This window comes from Pinus tabuliformis, chromosome 2_2 (assembly GCF_031772625.1).
Source record: "Pinus tabuliformis cultivar Carrire ecotype Pingquan chromosome 2_2, CPIR1, whole genome shotgun sequence".
In the NCBI taxonomy this organism is placed as follows: domain Eukaryota; kingdom Viridiplantae; phylum Streptophyta; class Pinopsida; order Pinales; family Pinaceae; genus Pinus; species Pinus tabuliformis.
This window is the reverse complement of record NC_142300.1, coordinates 875,364,584-875,384,787: the sequence shown is the minus strand read 5'-3', so window position 1 is coordinate 875,384,787 and position 20,204 is coordinate 875,364,584.

Genomic DNA, 20,204 nt, shown 5'->3' with positions numbered 1-20,204 from the left:
AGAAGATTGAGAGTGCTAGGGGATAGAGGGGGACAATCAAGGCCCGATGATTCCAGTGAGAGTGATCCGAAGCACAAGGGTGATGCGGAAGTTCCAGGCAGTGAAACAATTGGCGAGGAACCTTGGTAGGATAGCTTGTTTAGAGTAGGGCATTCGATGTTAGGGTTAGGGCTGCGATTGCCGAAAATAGACTGTCCCTCAAACGGGTCCAGGGAGTAATCTAAAGCCTCCTCCTCGATATCCATTCTGTCCATTGACGGAAAGCGCCACCGAAACCACCAGAGGGTCAGTTGACCGTGCGCACAGGAAACGGATGCCGACAGGTCGAAAGGAAATGGTAACAACTATCGCGAGAGCCCGAAATTTACTGAGGTAAATATGATGTTCTGTCTCTGTGCAGGTGTAGGGTTGTAGGCGTGCCACCTGCCCGCCTACAACCACGTCAGAGCCCAGAACATCGTCACTTCATCTTCATAATGATAAGATGAAAGTCTTTTCTCCTTTTTATACCATTTAAACTATTTATTTATTTTTATTAAAAATATTTTATTTTATGAAATTATATAAATAAATATGATAATTGAATTCTTGTATGTTATCAAATCTGTTTCTTGAAAAAGAAATTTATCCAAATTTATAAATAGAAAAAAATTACATCCAAACACTAATTTCACTGAACGGACAATCCCAAAAAGATACTTCATTTCTCCAAATTATACATTATTACACCGATTTATATATCGTTCCGTGAACGGACAATCCCAAAAGGATAATTCATTTCTCCAAATTATACATTATTACACCGATTTATATATCGTACAGAACTCAGGCTATGACTTAATCTAATCGTACCATCAAATTGGTGTTATAAGACTCTTACACAACAAGACAAAATTGGATCACAACCAACGTCATAATATCCACTCCATATTGATGATGCGAGATACAAATTCTATAAATATATTTTTCAAAATTATAATAATCATTGATGATATGAGATATAGATTGTATCATAATGTTATAGACAAATTGTAAACCAACCATTATGAAAACGGGGAACAAATATTTTATTTCATAAAATATCTGATGATGATGAAAATATAATTTGACATAAAATATCTGATGATGATGAAAATATAATTTGATATAATATGATGATGAAAATATCTGATGATGATGAAAATAAACAAACCAACTAAAACACAAATTGATCTTATTCGTAAATAAAACATAAGGTGTCTTGCTACAGTAAACAACGATACTGAAATGGAAATTGGCTTTCCATATAGCACTTGTACTAAAATAGAATTTTCTCCTCCACATAGCATTTGAGTGCTTCAATAATTTTAGCGACACTTCCTTTCCACTATCTTAGACAGAAAAACCAGCTGACTGTAAAATTCCATTCCATTGCTCGCGAGTTCTTTCTCTTGCTCCAGGGAAAACATTCAACATAGCTATATCCATGAGTTGACCAGATCCTATTATATCTACTATTATTAATTTACCTTTATCGGAAGTGGCCTTGTAACACATTTTAAGTAGCTTGATGCAGTCCTCATCATCCCATAGATGTAGTACGTGCTTTTAATATTGACAATTCCACAGGAAAATCACATCAGTAAGAAATGCACATACTATTGTAGAATTCAACTCAGTAACATCAATAAGGCTTTTTAAAAATAATGGTATACATCTAACCTTCATGGTATAGAGTTATAAATTTATTTATATATTTAAAAGTATATTTAAAAAAAAAACAATCATATATCAAAAGAGCGCTTCAATTACAAAAGAGGTGGGTTTTCAAATATATAATATTTCCGGGACACTCGTGCTTTGTTCTCCATCACATTTTCTATGGGTTTGACGACTTAGGCAAGATGGATGGGATTATTGCCTTATCCATTACCCCTCGGTAAGAACGATGAAATGAATTTATACTGGAAAAACAATATATAAAAAGATAAATTTTGTATATGAAAGATTTTGAAAAACAATAATTAATTTTATATGTACATACATATATTCTTGAAAATAAAGGTTAACAAAAATATTATGCAAAACATATTAAAAAAAGAGAAAACCTAATGTGTATATAGCATAATATCTTAACCATTTTCATTCTCATCACGGTAAAGGTATAATGTTTTCATAATATTTCCTTTGTTATTTGATTGACTTTGCAAATATTTCACTCAATCTCTTCCTTATAACACATATCCACATGAGAGTTACAGTGGAAGTGTGCAAAATATTAATATGTGAAAGGGAGATATTAAATGTAGTGAATATTTTGATTTTTAATACCAAGAAAAAGAATTTATGTATCATTTTAATAAATAATGAAAGTTATAAGATTTAATATGAGAAGAGAAAATTATATGTGATTTTATTTTTATTAATAATTAGGTTAATATTTTTTAATAAGTGTAAATTTTAAAAAATCAATATTAAATGATTTATAGTTAATACTTGATATCATAAAATAATAATATAGTTAATATTTCATATTATAGAATAAATTCATTATTTTAAATCATAATTTAATTTTAATTATATTGAAAATTATAATTTAATATTAAATAATTTAAAATTATAACTGAAATTTATCGATAGTGAAAATCATGACTTTCAATAAATGTGAGGAATTTAGAAAAAATTATAAAAAATAAATATATAATACTATACTTTTCTATCTTAAAAAATAGAGAAAAATAATGAAAATGTTAACAAACATCTAAAAATAAAAAGAGTGTTAAGTAGATTCAGATTTTCACTCATAACTTAAATTTGCAAATAATAAAATCCAAAATTCTGAGGCGAGTTGGGTTGTTTCCGGTAATCAACGTATAACTTTCATTCGTAACAAACTCAAACCAAAGCGTTCATTATCAAATTATACATTGCTAAAGTATTTTAGCTTGGTTGGTAGTAATATATGAAGTACTTTCTTAAGTATGGAAAGTCATAAGTTTCACTATTAATGGTTTGCTTTGGTGTTATTGATGGTCCTGGCAATTAATAAAAGCCACAACTATTATTGAAAGATCAAGGTTTTCACCACAAACAAACTACACTAATGACTTTCAATCCAATGTTGAGTTTCCCAGTTTCCATAATACTGGGATACTAAAATTCGAAGTATGGCTTTGGATAATAGTCTGATAATTTTGAGTTCTTGATGTTATTGAAAGCCACCGTTCTTAATTTGTGTATCGAAACAAATGAAAGTGAAGCAATGATTTTAATAGCCATAAACTCAAGTCGTAATCATGCCTACTCCTTAAAGTATCATATATGTTTTCGGTTAGTGCGTTATTGAGTTAACTGCAGGCTTTATGTACATGTGATGTACATTCATAAGCTTTATATAAAATTTCTTTATCATATCTCTATATCTCTATTTTACTATCAGTAGAACCACAATCATATCATTAAATGTTGTTTTCTTGTTTTCTGCCATTTTCATGAGCATAGGATCTAATAAAAATTTATTTCACCCATATGATTATTTATTTATTTTTAATTTCAGTAAATTTAATACTTAGTATAAGATAACTTATATTCGTTATGAGTTTCTGGTCAAGTGTCCATAACAGAGATATGTGAATATTTTATTAGGTGGAGTGATATTGAGAATGTTGCAATGTGTTCTTTTAGTGTTATTAGTTTTATTAGGTGGATTGATATTGAGAATGTTGCAATGTGTTTTTTAGCGTTATTAGTTATATCATTCATTTTCTATTAGAGTGTTTTTTGTTTAGGATGGAAGGAATAAAGAGGTGAAGAAATCTATACTAAATATTTATTGAGTCTGAGGTGAAGAAAGCTATAGATAAAGATTCATTGAGTCTTGTGCAATTTTATGGCTTTATGTAATAGAATCAATTAACTTTGTAATTTCTTCTTTTCTTTGTAATATAATTTTAGTTTGAGGTGTACTCACTATTCACTTTGTGATCATTATAACATTGTGCTAATATTCTATAGAGACAATTACTAGTGTTCACAGACTTTATATAAGACAAAGATCAATTTGGATTTTTTTTTTTTTTTTTTTTTTTTTTTGTAGGATTCAAGGTTTGAATTCTTATTTCCGACCTAATCCTGGTTGCATCACGTTCCCTTGGGCACGAGGTTTTGAGAAATGCAGGTGGTTTCCATAGGGGGGTGCCATACTAGTATGTCGGAATGGGAAAGAGGGTCCCACATTCTAGTAACTTATAGGTTTTCTTCCTCCGCACCGCGCTTCTCGTAAGTGTTAAACATCGATAACCCTTCTAGCCTAACGAGGCATCCATCTTGGGACATTGCAATCACCTAGTCGAAAGTTAGCGGGTCATCAAAGTAGAACATGCACAGTGGAGCACATTGTGAAAGTGATTAGTTGATGAGAAAATTTGAGGATTTAAAGTAAGGACAAAATTTGGCATTAAGTTTTGGTATCCCAACACAGTTTCTTTTTGATATGGAAAAAAGACACAAGGGAGTAGCTTGAGGAGTAGTGGAATCATAAATGAAAGTAGAAGAATTCCTATAATGAATGCAGCCTTATGGAAGAAAGACACAAGGGAGTAGCTTGAGGAGCAGTGGAATCATAAATGAAATTAGAAGAATTCCTATAATGAATGCATCCTTAGAAGAGGAGATGATACACATTCAAGAGAAATTAAAAGTAATGGAAACATCCGAGAGGTGAGGAGAGGAGTAGACACTAGAGATGCTATAGAAGCCATAAGAGAATCTTCTAGTGAAGAAGAAGGGGGAGGAGAATTAGTAGAGGACAAAATTTTAAGGATGATAGATAACTTACTTTTAAGAAGAGGATGTAAATAGTTGCATATAAATGTAATTTGAATGTTGATGAGCTAATAGATTGGAGAAATGTGATGGACATGTATTTTTTGATTATGAAAAAGAAGATGAAGAAAGGAAGGAAAAGTGTTTTTTCACAAGGTTGGAAGGAGATGCATCCCTTTCAATGGAGGAAGTGTAGGCAAACATGAAAAAAACACAAGTCTAGGATCAAAAGCTTGGACAAAATGGTGGAAAATATTAAGAACAAGTTCCTACACAAGTGTTACTAGTAAAATATTCTCAGGTAGTTTCAAAACCTTAGGAAAAGATCCAAGGAGATTAACCGATATACAAACTAGTTCTATAATTTAAATATCAGAGCTGGACATCCTAAAGAGTATTCCGAAAAGGTTTCCAAGTCTCCTAATCCATTGAGTCATGATATTCAAGGTGTGATTGGTATATTAACTCTGAACATAGTCTCAAATGCTTACCAAGCTTCTTTGAAAGGTTTGGAAAATATTATCCAGAAAATAGGCTCAAGAGAGTATAGGAGAAGGTCATGCTAGAGGCAAAGGACAATCTAGTACTACAGAAAGATTTCCGCCTTTAAAAGAAAGAGTTAGTAGTTGAAATAAATCGACACAAAGAGGAAATGAATTTAGAGCAAGAATATATTTATCGAAAGGAAGAGGTAGAGGTAGAAACTACAAGCTTAAATTTAATAGATGTGGAAAACTAGGTTATGTCATGGGAATGCCCAAAAAATACATGAGTAGGACAAAGGAGTGTGCATTTGGTACAATCTACAGAAGATAATACATGTAAAATGGATACTAAAGAACTTATTGAAGTAGGATAGTTATTTCTATTGAAGAGAGTTCTAATTAACTCAGAAAAGGAAACTAAAGAACCATCTTAGAGGAGAAGTTTGTACACAACAATATGGAACTCAAGAGGTAAGTGTTGTAACATTGTAATTGATAGTGCTATCACAAATAATCTTGCTTCTAAGTAAATGAGTAATGTAAGGTAGAATTTTTGGATTGGAAGATACAAGGATGAAATTTTGTTTGATGTAATGCTTGTAGAAATTTCACTATAGAATAAATTGATTATTCAATGTACTAAAGAAAAATACTTAATCTACTTCTACAATCAAACTTGCGGAAGCTTAATCGATTTTGAGCAAGATCAAATAGAACACATATAACAGAGAAGAAGATTCAATCGCACATGAAACACAAAAGAATACGCTGGGGAAAGCCTCAGCTAAAAACCCCGCTATATGTATTATCATACAAGTGGAAATCTCTCAAGATTACACAAAGCTTTAGCTCTCAAGCTATCCAGCTCTCAGTACAATCCCTCACTGCTGCTCATAGATAGAATAGACAACACATATGCCTTCCCTCAATCCTCCAAGGCTCCCATTTCCTTGTGCAGTTTCTCCTGGGTCCTCTAGCTGTAACCTTTGTGATTCTCACCTCACACACAACATTGACCTCTGAAAAAACTGTGCAATCCTGAAGGAGATAATTCTTTCTGCATGGATGAGTTTCCCTTATAGGAAAATTCCTACAACTGATAGTACATTGTCCCTTCCTTTAATCTCAACTGGGTCTTTCTCTTAACTGACATGCATGAGTTATTTATGAGAGAATATTCGGTTATTTGGAGAACACTAGTTGCATGCATGCATGCATTAACTGACTGAACTAACAATTAGTTCCTCCAACTATTTGGAACTAGTTTAACTGGACTTAACTTAGTTAACTGAGCTAACTAATTACAACTCCAATACAACTCATCCTTATCTCCTTAATTAAGGGATAGCTTCCTCAATCAAAGGGATAACTGTTGCATGTCTTCACATAGTCTTCATGTTTGATTTTCTCCAACTAATTAACTCAAGATGAATTAATTAATTATTTTTCAAATAGCTGCTGAGACCAAATTCAAATTTTAATTCTCAATTTTAATTCGTGGACTAATTAAAATTGGAATCTATCCCGAAATGTTATTTATAGCCAATGCTATTTTTAGAATTTCTATTTTTTTCTATTTCCAACAGAGTTGGAGTATATCTTGAAATGCTATTTATAGCAATGATATTTTTAGTGTTTCTATTTTTAGCATTTCTCGTTGCCATTTTCAACACTCTCTCTGAAGAAGAAAGGCATTCAACTCGAACCCGATCCTAAACCTTTGGAATGTTCTGTGTGCACCACTTCTCGCAAGTGTTGTTGCTCCAACAACTCCAGAAACAAAAAATAGCCAGCCTGAATCAGAATGATGCCTCTGTCGTAAAAGTCTCTGACTGTTATTGCCTCTATCGACTGAAAAGCTCTGCACCTCTATGCTCTTCAGTATCTGATTGCTCTAGCCTCTGTCACTTTAATCTCTGACTACATCAATCACATTGATTCCTCATGCTACATCTGTGCTGCTGCTGGTCCTGTCTCCTAGCACTGCATCTGCACCGCACCTCCTCTCATCATGTTGCATCACGCTGCCCACTGCTGCATTGCAACTCAGTTATTGAGAAGTAAGTAACTGATCTCCCAACTGACCTCCTGGTTGGGCTAGAAACACCCTCTGATTCTGAAGCTCCCTCTGCGTTGACAAGTGCTTCCTCTCTGACGTCTATGCTACTGCAACATCTCCCTGCATCTCGCATTGTTGCACACCTCCCTGTGTCATCCTGCACCGGTACAACACTCTTGTGCCTCTCGCATTGCTGCAACTTGCTAGCTCTGTGTTGTTTTGGGAGTCCTGCACTGTAGCTCTCTCTCCCACTCCATCCGCATCCATCTTTACCAACTTAGCCAGTTCTGCTACTCCTCGTCGGGGCTCCCATAGCAAGGTCTAATCAAGGAGGTTGGGTACCTCATGGATCCTACCCCTATTTTAGCCTTCTTGGTACTATCACTCTGCATCACCCCACCTCCCACCTAGAGGTATGGCTGCATGTGATCCCTCTGCCCACTTGGCTTGAAATTCCCCCCTACTGGAGGTCTCTGCATGAGTGGATGCCTCCACTCGATCTCCTCTCAACTTCTCCAGTTGTGGTTTCTCCACAAGCTTCTGAAGTTGCTTCGCCAATTGTGCCTCCTCCACAATTGTATGAGACTTCTTCTGGCGGTGGATGTTGAGAGGTAATGTATTGTCCCTCTAAACCATCAAGTCTCTAATAGTTGCCTTGCTCCTCAAGGCCTTGCGTGCATCTTGAACCTCGAGAGAATACAGGCTCTTGACTCGTGAACCGATCTGCTTCACTTGTCTCATGGTCATGTGTCTAAGGAAAACCTTTCCCTTACTGAAGTCTACATCATAGCCTTTGTCCTCCAACATCACAATCGATACCAAGTTATTCTTAAGTCCTAACACATACTTCACATCTGTCAAGGTGATGCGATCTCCATGCTCCCTCTAAAAAGAAACCGTGCCCACTCCTCAAACACTATACCTTTCATCATTACCCATCTTTATGCGCATCTTGAGGTATTTCTCCTTCAAGGTACTGAACAAACTCTTATCGCCGATCATGTGGAATGAGGCTCCACTTCAAGAAACCAACCACATCCCATCATCGATGAAACCATGCATGCGATGATGGTAAAATCCAATTCAAACTAAGAGGCCAATGCCTCACCTTCAGATCCTTCCGAGGATTCCTTCTTGGATTTCTTCAATGGACAATTAGTTGCATAATGGCCCACCTCATGACAATTAAAGAATCTCACTTTAGATTTTTCAATCTTCTCTCCACCATGAGAAGAACTCAATTTTGGATGAGAATTCTTCTGCTTTCCTTTCCTTGCCTTACTCACTAAGGAAAATTTTTCTTCATCCTACTTGGATGAAGAACGATCTCTAGTGCTCCTCCTGATCTCCTCCTGCATCAAATCCGACCATATTCATTCCCAATCTGATAGGTTATCTCTCCCATTCACTGAGTCCTGGTAGCTATGCTAGCTCTTAGGAAGACCGAGGAGAGCAAGACTCACCATTGCTCCGATACAATGTATAATTTTTTCTACAAAACCTTGCTCTCATACCATGTAGAAATTTCACCATAGATTAAACTGGTTATGCAATGTACTAAAGAAAAATACTTAATCTACTTCTACAATCAAACTTGCAGAAGCTTAATCGATTTTGAGTAAGATCAAACATAACACACATAACAGAGATGAAGGTTCAATAACAAATGAAACACAGAAGAATACTCTGGGGAAAGCCTTAGCTAAAAATCCTCATTATTTGTATTATCATACAAGTGGAAATACCTTAGGATTACACAAAGCTTTAGCTCTCAAGCTATCCATCTCTCAGTACAATCACCCACTGCTGCTCATAGATAGAATAGACAACACATATGCCTTCCTTCAATCCTCCAAGCCTCCCATTTCCTTGTGCAGTATCTCTTGGGTCCTCCAGCTGTAACCTTCGTGATTCTCACCTCACACACAACACTGACCTTTGCAATAACTGTGCAATCCTGAAGGAGATAATTCCTTCTGCATGGATGAGTTTCCTTTATAGGAAAATTCCTACAACTGATAGTACATTGTCCGTTCCTTTAATCTCAATTGGGTCTTTCTTTGAACTGACATGCATGAGTTTTTATGAGAGAATATTCAGTTATTTGGAGAACACTAGTTGCATGCGTGCATGCATTAACTGACTGAACTCACAATTAGTTCCTCTAACTGCTTGGAACTATTTTAACTGGATTTAACTTAGTTAACTGAGCTAACTAATTACAACTCAAATACAACTCATCTTTTTCTCCTCAACTAACGGATAACTTCCTCAATCAAAGGGATAACTATTGCATATCTTCACATAGACTTCATGTTTGATTTTCTCCAACTAATTAACTCAAGATGAATTAATTAATTACTTTTCAAACAACTGCTGAGACCAAATTCGAATTTTAATTCAGGGACTAATTAAAATTGGAATCTATCTCGAAATGTTATTTATAGCAATGCTACTTTTAGAATTTCTATTTTTTGCTATTTCCAACAGAGTTCGAGTATATCTTGAAATGCTATTTATAGCAATGCTATTTATATCATTTCTATTTTTACCATTTCTTGTTGCCATTTTCAACAATGCTTAACGATGTTTTCCATTTTTTCTAGAAGGCCATTGAGGTTTGATAGGATAACTATCCATGATGATAGAAGGAACACTTACACACTTGGTAAACATGGTCACATGCATATACTATTATATTTACAAGATTAAGTAGTTAAAGAAGAATATGATCATAATGTGTTGATAATGAGTGGAAAGGAGGTGCTACAAGAGGTTAAAACGAAGGAAGATGATTTTTCCTTGAGTGATAAACAAAGATTAATTCCTACCATCACAAGTTTAGATGATTTTCCTAAGGAATTCAATGATATTTTGGATAATTTTGCTCATATAAATGTGGAGGAATTACGAATTAAACTACCTCCTATTCAAATCATTTGACGTCATGTAGATTTGATTCCTGGAGCATATCTCAGAAACAAGGGAACCTATAGATGATGATTCCTTAAGAAAATGAAGATGTAAGGAAAAAATTGCAAGAGTTGTTATAAAAAGGATTACTAGATAAATTTTATGCTCGTGCATTTTTCCAATAATCCTTAGACCAAAGAAATATGGTTGTTGGAGGATGTGCATTATTTCGAGGGTCGTCAAAAAAATCATAATTAGTTATACATATATTCTTCCATGCATTGATGATTTAATTATTTGTTTGAGCAGTTTTATACATTTTTCTAAAATTGATTTAACGAGTAGTTACCACCCAATTCGAATGAGAGAATGGGACAAGTAAAAAACAACCTTTAGACCAATGATGGAATGTATGAGTGGTTAGTGATGAATTTTGGTCTTAGTAATGCACCCAACACTTTCATGAGACTAATGAATGAATCCTTGAAGGAGTTCATATATAGTTCTTTCCCATTTATTTGGATGACATTGTAGTATAGAACCAAACAGAAGAAGAGAACCTAAGAATTCTCATATTCATTTTGAATATTATAACACGCTTCTCACACATCTACCCAAGTAACCGACCAAATGGAGTGAAAATTTTATGAGAATTTACTATGATATGATTCAATTCGCTATGTGTGAGTTAATAAAGTCGAACTGATGAAAAAACACTATAAAAACCTTCTACACCAAAAATAGAACTCCCAAGAGCCATCCCAAGAACTACTGTAACTACGCCTTGGGCCCCACTACACTTTTAAAACCATAGACCCTGGATGCTCCCTTGATATGGACAAGCATGCATCTAGGAGGTTGTAGACGCTCCTACAACATGGGTATGCATGCGTCTGGGGACTTTTCTACCAAATGTTGTGCTTGCATCTCAGGATTTGAGCCACTTTTTCAAGCCTATAGCCCAGGTCATTTCCTCGAACGAAATGACACTTCCAGGACTGAAAGATAACAATAGAACAATGATACAAATGTAATTATGTGAACAAGGATATGATTGGACCCCTACTAGACATGACATGCATTTCGTCAAACATGTCACAATTATGTCATCTATAGGTTTAAAAAACAAATATAAGCATAGGGGTCTGATACTCATATGAGAATAGCTAAAAAACATTGATGCCTGAACACATTAGCCATAGTTTCATATATTAGGCCATTGATACATTGTTCATTCACTTACAAGTAAAAACATGATGAAAGCCATATATATCCATTGTCATAATAGATGTGCATAACTAGCATAATAATAATAGAAATACCAAGCCAACAACAACCATATAAACCAATATAATACTCATGAAATAACAACGAGAAATAACCTCATATTAATAACGCAAATGCCAACTAGTTGTGGGACTTCCACGAACCACCCATTCGTAGACATCGTTGAGCCAAATCTATCTTCACCAAGTCACCCCCATACCATATTCCAAGTGTGAATGTGGGATCTCATAGAACACATCAATCATAATCATTTAGGGCTTCCAGAGGCCAAAGCACATCAACCCATCAAACAATGATTCCACCTCATAGTCACACATCACAAAGGCATCATCAGAATTTTCTTTACCGAAGTCTTCCAGGGCTCCAGAGTGTTTGTTCCAATGAAGTCCTCCAGGTCTAGTAACTCAACCCACAGTTTTCGTTGAGCTTCCAAAGAGTTTGTCCAACTAGGGCTTCGAGGACTAGTAAGTCAACCCACTAAGGGCTTCGAGAGCTCTTTTCCAACCAAGGCTTATAGGATTGGTAACTCAACCCAAGTTGTTACAGGGCTTCTATAGTGTTTGTTTAACAAGGGCTTCCACAAACTAGTAACTCAAACTAAGTTAAATGAAACATGATAACCAACCAGAAAAACAAAGAAATGACCCCCACAACACCATGGATATCCAGGAAATGGAAAGGCTAGGAAAATACACTGTCAATCAATGCAATCCTCCATGCCAATCATAGATCATGACCAATATACCACATGCATATTCCATGCATGCAAAAACTATTGAGGAAACATACATTCAACTTGGTATGTGCAAGCAAAATAAACTGTAGTTGTTGATCTTGATTTCCTCTTGCACTATTCTGCTCTTTCTTTGACTTCTTTCTCAAAAACTCCAAGTATGCCACACTCTCCAAGAGTTCTCCAGGAAAACTCTAAGTGTCCAAGAGTATGGTAGGGAGAGAATAGATAGAGAGCTCTAAAACTGAACTCACAAATGTCTATGAACTAATCCTCATAATCCTTTTTATTAATGAGGCCTCTAATTTCTTAATTTTCCATTATTTTCCTTCATTTTCCTCCTCACATGAAACCTGTGACATTTCAACTCCCTTTTCTCCTAATTTACATTATTTTAATAAATAAATGTGCCAAAAATTTCATTTTTCCTTTCCAAATCATTTTCCATTTCCTTTGCCAATTTCCTTTATTAACTTTTATTACATGGAATTTTCAATAGGGTTGTTATAGAAGCCTTCCCCTTAGGGGAACACTGTCCTTGGTGTTCAACAACACCTGCAACCAACAAGGATGTTTTGAAGAACAAATTCTACCCATGGAGATTTATAACTTAGCTCGATGCAATATTTACAATGATCATCTTGTTGAGAATCAAACCAACATGACAACATAAAAAGTATAAAATCATAATGACATGACACTCATACCTCTTATTGGAACTTTATAACATAGTTCATGGTGGTATTTATATGCATATGTACATATACCAAACATCACCAAAACATGTACCAAAAATATATACCAAAGACATAAACCAAAAAATCCACTCAACCAACGAAGAAGGAAGGATACATAGGCCGCATATGATCTTCCATCTCCCATGTAGCTTCATCGAGCCCAAAGTACTTTCATTGTACTTTAACTTACTCAATTGCTCGGTTCCAGAGCATGAGAATATTTAAGTTACTTCTTAAGCAATGACACATGGAAAACATCATGGAATTTCAATGTTGGAGGTAGTGCAAGTCAATAGGCTACTGGTTAAATCCTCTCAAATAATCATGAATGGTCAACAAAATCGAGGTGCCAACTTGGCACATGATCCAATCAGTAAGGAGTTATTCCTTGGTTTGATGCATAAGTACACCTATTCCACCACCCATAACTCCTTGAAAAACCTATTCTGATATGCATAACTCTTCTTCCTATCCCTTGTGGCTTTTAGATTCTTCTTTAATACCTACGTTTCTTACTTCATGTCTTCCAACATGTCTCATCCAATCAACACCCATTAACTAGATCACTCCAACTGATGGGAATATTATAACTCTACCCATAGAATTCCTCAAATGGACTCATCCTCATTAACTCCTGGTACACATTGTTATAAGAGAACTCTACTATTGGAAGGCACTCTTCCAACTTTTTCTATGGATGCATCACATACATCATCAACATGTCCTCAAATATCCTGTTGACCCTCTCTGTCCATCAATCTTTATGTGGATTTTATGTTGTACTGAAGGCTAAATCTATGCCCAAACAAGAAAATAACTCCTTTCAAAACATGGAAGTGAACTTTGCGTCCTTTTGTAACATAATATTATTCGAAAATCCATGCTATTTGACCACATCCCTAATGAAGACCTATGCTAAATCACTCGCTGAGAATGTAGACTTCACTGGAATGAACTGCGCTATCTTTGTCAACCTTCCCACCACTACCGTGATGGAATCATGTAGTCCTTATGTCCTCGGAAAACCTATGACAAAGTCCATGGAAATGACCTCCCATTTCCACTCTGAAATCATAATTGATTATAGCAGTCCACCTGGATTCTTACTCTCTACCTTCACATGCTAACAATCCAAGAACCTAGCCACAAACTCTGCCATGTATCTCTTCAAATTTAGTAAATAATAGAATTTATTCACTACTGTTAGTCTCTTCTGATAACCTGGGTGACCTGAATATGGTTTCACAGGAAACTCCCTCAATATCACCTTCTTGAGCTCACTGCTATCTCGCACATATATCATGTCCCTAAATCTAACCAATCCATTTTCCATGAGATGATAGTCCATATCCTACACTTGCATTTGTATCTATACCTGTACCACTACCTAAACTCTATTGCAACCTGTACACAATCTCCATATACCTGACATCCTACTGACCTTCCTACAAGATTATATCCTATAAATATGTCCAATTGGAGCTCATAGCTGTTATGTGATTTACCTGTATTCACCTACTAAGAGCATCTTCCACCCTGTTCTCTTTAGCTTTGATATACCTAATCTCAAAGTCAACCCCATTGATCATGGCCAACCTCCGAGTATGTCTACCATTTAGATTCGGTTGGTCAAATAGATATCACAAACCACTACCATCATTCATTAATACAAACCTTCTCCAAATAAGATAATGCCTCCACATCCTCAACGCATATATGATCACTGCTAACTCAAGATCTTGTGTCAGGTAGTTATGATCATGGTCATTCAACTTCTACAACTCATAGCATACCAGCTATCCATATTGTAAAAGGAATCCACCAAGTTCTCACTTGCAATCATTTTTACATACAACAAACTCCTTGTCTGAATCTTCAATATTTAATAGTGGTGCATGGGTTAAAAACTACTTGAACTGCTCAAAACTGGCAGCACACTCCTCTATCCATTCAAACTTCTTACCTTTCCTCTTCAATGATGTGATAGGATAAGAAATCTGTATGAAGTTCCTGATGAACCTCTTGTAATAACCTACTAACCCCATGAAGGATCTCACCGCATCCACATTCTTGGGATCATCCCACTCCATGATAACTCTTACCTTTTCTGGGTCCACTACTATTCCATCCTTAGAAACCACATGTCCCAAGTAGTTTAACTCAGTCTGAAAGAAACTACACTTGTTGAGCTTAGCATACAACTAATTCTCTCTCAACAATCTCAACACTGTTTAAAAATGACTCACATGCTTTTTTTCATTTTAAAATATACCAATATATTGTCAATGAAAACAATAACAAACTTGTCCAAATACTAACACAACACACTATTTTTCAAAGACATAAAGGTAGATGGGGCATTAGTTAAACCAAGTGGAACTACATCAAACTCATAATGCCCATACCTGGTCTGGAAAGTTGTCTTGTAAATTTCCTCTTCTTTAATGCATATATAATGATATCTAGATCTCAGATCAATCTTCAAGAACATTTTTTCTCCCTTAAACTAATCAAACAAGTCATAAATCCTTGGTAACAGATACTTATTCTTGATGTTCACTTCGTTTAAATTCTTGTAGTCAATGCACAACCTGAGAGTACTATCCCTCTTCTTCACAAACAATACGGTGCACCACATGATGATACACTTGGCCTATTGTATCCCTTTTCCAACATTTCCTTCAATTGCATCTTCAACTATACCAAATCAAGTGTACTCATATTGTAAGGTTCCTTTGATGCCGGAGCTGCCCCTGGCACCAACTCAATAGAAGAGTCTTTGTTGCTAGAAATGTGCACTGCAAATAACACACACCCTTTCCTACGATTACACTTATCCAACATATCTCTCACCATTCTGACTGATGTTGATTTCTTCTTACCCTGCAAGACTCCTTGTTCCCCATTGTCATCCAAGAACTCAATGGATTTGTCATAACAATCCACCTTGGTTTTATCAAGGTACAACCAATCTGTGCCCAACAACATATCGTATGATCCCAATGGTAATACATTCAGACGTTTTGAGGTAGGCATACCATTCAAATCAAATTCACAAGCTCTTATCCAACGTTGAACTCTCTTCTTGGTACCTGTAGCCAACTCACTAACCAAGACTATGCATGCACTTATTTATTGAAACCACACTTATGCACTAGGTCAGGATTAACATAACTATAATTAGATCGAGGCTCAACAAAAATAGAAATAACTTGGTCACAAAGATTACCGTCCATCTCATTGATAAATGCCTGGTGATTTTCCTGCCTATCATCTAATGCTACATAGATCCTAGGAACACTCTACCCAACATCTCCCACAATTTGTGCCTCCTAAGCATTGTAGATCTACAGTCTATCATCCTTATACTATGGACAATTTCTCTTATGATTCTCTCCTCGACAAGTCCAACACTCTACAGGCTTCCAACTTGCATCCTTATTCTGCTCCTCGGATCGAAGTCCCCGTCCTCTGTCAAATGAGTTGAACTCCTCAAATGACACTACATTCTCTTTATTACTGATACCCTGACGTCTTGCATTCTTCTTGTCCCGTTTTTCTTTATTATTATCTTTGCCCTTCCAATCCTTCTTAGTCTCATACTATTGAAAATAGCAACAAGAAATGCTAAAAATAGCAATTCTATAAATAACATTTCAGGATATATTCCAACTCTGTTGGAAATAGCAAAAAATAGAAATGCTAAAAATAGCATTGCATATATTCCAATTTTAATTAGTCCCTGAATTAAAATTCAAATTTGGTCTCAGCAGCGGTTTGAAAAATAATTAATTAATTCATCCTGAGTTAATTAGTTGGAGAAAATCAAACATGAAGTCTATGTGAAGACATGCAACAATTATCCCTTTGATTGAGGAAGTTATCCCTTAATTAATGAGATGAGGATGAGCTATATTTGAGTTGTAATTAGTTAGCTCAGTTAATTGAGCTAAGTCCAGTTAAATTAGTTCCAAACAGTTCGAGGAACTAATTGTGAGTTCAGTAAGTTTGAAAAAAAATCGTTCAAAATTCTTTCAATAAATTATCTTCTACAATGTTTAAATTATTTAATATTGTTTAATTTTAAATTATTTAGTATAATTTAAATATTTAATAATCTTAATAGTAGTAGTTATTTTAGTAAATATGTTTCATATAGTCATAAGGATTCATTTATATCTATGACACAAACCATTAATACTAATAATAATAATTATTATTATGTTTATTTGGTTAAAAACCAATTATAGAATAACTATATAAATAATAAAAACCTTATTATGATAGTATTATATATTGATGATTATTGTATTAATATTATATTAATATAATAATCATAAATATATAATAGTATAATAATATGATTGTTATTATTTATATAGTTATTATTAATGTGGGGTGGAAAGCTTATTTTGGTCTTGAAAATAATTGTAAAATGGAAAACCTCGTAATGTGGGATAGAAAGAAGTTTCTCTTTGGAACTTTAGTCACTCCGGTTATCTTATAAGGATGTGAGGTTTCGGGTTGTAGCATCTCTAGAGAATCCTGGAGAAAGACTGACCAAATCCAGAAGTGTTTTATAATGTATAACCTCAAAATTAAAAACAACACACCCTATCCCTTCTCCTTATAGAAGTGGGCCTTTCCCCTATCGAGAGCCTGGCTATGACTAGGCTTCTGTTGTACAGGCAGAAACTCAATAACATAGGAAACCATAGGCTTCCTAAACTAGCTTTAAATTCCATCAAAAACCACTTAAGGCTCCAGCAAGGTTGGTATAAAGACACAAAGGCCTAGTTAAACCATTGGGAGATCGATGAGAATATTGCATTGCAAAACATTAATAACATTAAAAGTATTGTTACTTCTAATTTCAAAGAGAAAATGTGGTGTGAGAAAGATTTAGCAGCTAAATGAAAATTAGGATATTCTAAGGAGGTCATCAACCCCACCCTAGAAGATCAAAAGTATCTCTCTGTTTTAACTAGCTCAAAGAAGAAAATTAATATAGCCAAGATTAAAATGAACTCTCATGAGCTCCATAGTGATGTTAGACTTAACAATGCGCAGTGGAAATTAAATTAAACAAAACATACACAACACATTAAAAACACAAAACCATAACACACAGATTTAACGTGGTTCACCCAACCAATCTGGGATACATCCACCAGAACAGAGGCATCGGAAATCTTATTATTCAAAGGAGATTACAAAAAATCTAATTCTTCACACATACTCTCAGCTCTCTCTATTTTCTCTACTTTCTCTACACACACTCTCACAATCCTCTACGGGATAACATTTCTATATAGCTGGAGCATAAAACTAAATCATAAATTCCCTCACAACAAATATATGATGCATTAACTCCTCCTCAAAAAATACTCGAGCTAATATAGGCAACTAATCCTATTGTTGTCACATACATGAGATTTTTCCCAAATTTAATAAAACAGAAAATCTCAACAATCTCCACCTTGACAACAATTAGCCTAATGCCCTGTTCATTTATTATTTTTATCTTTTCTGCAAGCCAAGAGAAGCCAGACACCAACGCAGCTTCTCTAATAAAACTGGTTTTGTGAACATGTCTGCACAGTTTTCCTTCGTATGCAACTTTTCAAGAGAAACGCCCCTTTCAGTGATAACTTGTCTTACAAAATGGTACTTGATAGGTATATGCTTTGATTTACTATGATAGGCTGGATTCTTAGCCAAATGAATTGCACTTTGACTATCACAAAATAGCTTGATGTTTTCTTGTAACCTACCAAACTCACCAATCAAACCTTTCAACTAAACCGCTTCTTTGTAACCATGCCAAGCAGCTATGTATTCTGCTTCAGCAATGGATAAAGCAACAATATTCTGTAGCTTTGACATCCAACTAATAGCTCCACCTGCAAGAGTAAAGACATATCCTGAAGTTGACCTTCTCTTATCCAAATCACCTGCAAAATCGGAATCAACATATCCACAAACAAATTCACTACTTCTGTTATAAGTGATACAATAATCACTTGTGCCTCTCAAATACCGAAGCACCCATTTCACTGCTGACCAGTGTTCTTTTCCTAGATTTGCCATATACCTGCTAACAACCCCAACCCCATGTGAAATATCTGGTCAAGTACAAACCATCACATACATTAAACAACCTACTACATTGGCATATGGAATTCGAGACATATATTCCTTTTCTTCATTTGTATTAGGACATAAACCTGAAGAAAGCTTAAAATGGGAAGCTAAAGGGACTAAAACAGGCTTCACATTGTTCATACCAAACCTTAAGAGTATTTTCTCAATATACTTTTGTTGTGATAGCCACAGCTTACCATTGCTCCTATCTCTAAAAATCTCCATGCCCAAAATTTGTCCTGCTGCTCCTAGATCTTTCATATCAAATGTCCTAGCCATTTGAGCCTTTAACCTGTTGATCTCTGTTATGCTTTTGCTTGCTAAAAGCATATCGTCAACATACAACACTAAGATAATGAACATGTCGTTAATTAATTTCTTAAAGTAAACACAATATTCATATTCACTTCTTATATAATTTTGACTCAAAATGAAAGAATAAAACTTCTTGTACCATTGTTGAGGCGATTGGTTCAGACCATACAATGATTTCTTGAGCCTGTAGACAAATTTCTTGTTGCGATCTTGAACAAACCCTTATGGTTGTTCCATGTAAATTTCCTCATCTAAATCTACATGTAAAAAAGCAGTTTTAACATCTAATTGCTGTAATTCTAAATCGAGCAAAGCCACTAATGCTAATACCATTCGAATTGAAACAATTTTTACAATTGGTGAAAAAATCTCATGAAAATCAATGCTTGCTTTCTGAGAAAAACCTTTCGCGACCAGCCTTGCTTTGTACCTGTCCTTTGAACCATCAACACCCCTTTTCAAATTGTACACCAATTTACATCCCATATTTTATCTGTCTTTAGGAAGTTCTACCAGATCCCATGTGTCATTCTGGTGTAATGCCATCATCTCGTCCTTCATAGCTTCTTTCCACTTTTCACTTTTTGAACCTTCTACAGCTTCCTGATAACACAAAGGTTCATCATCATTAGCGGTTAAAGAAACTGAAGTAACATAATCATCATACCTTCTAGGAGGACGTTTAATTCTCGTGGACCTCCTTAAAGATGTTTCTGGTACTTCCACAA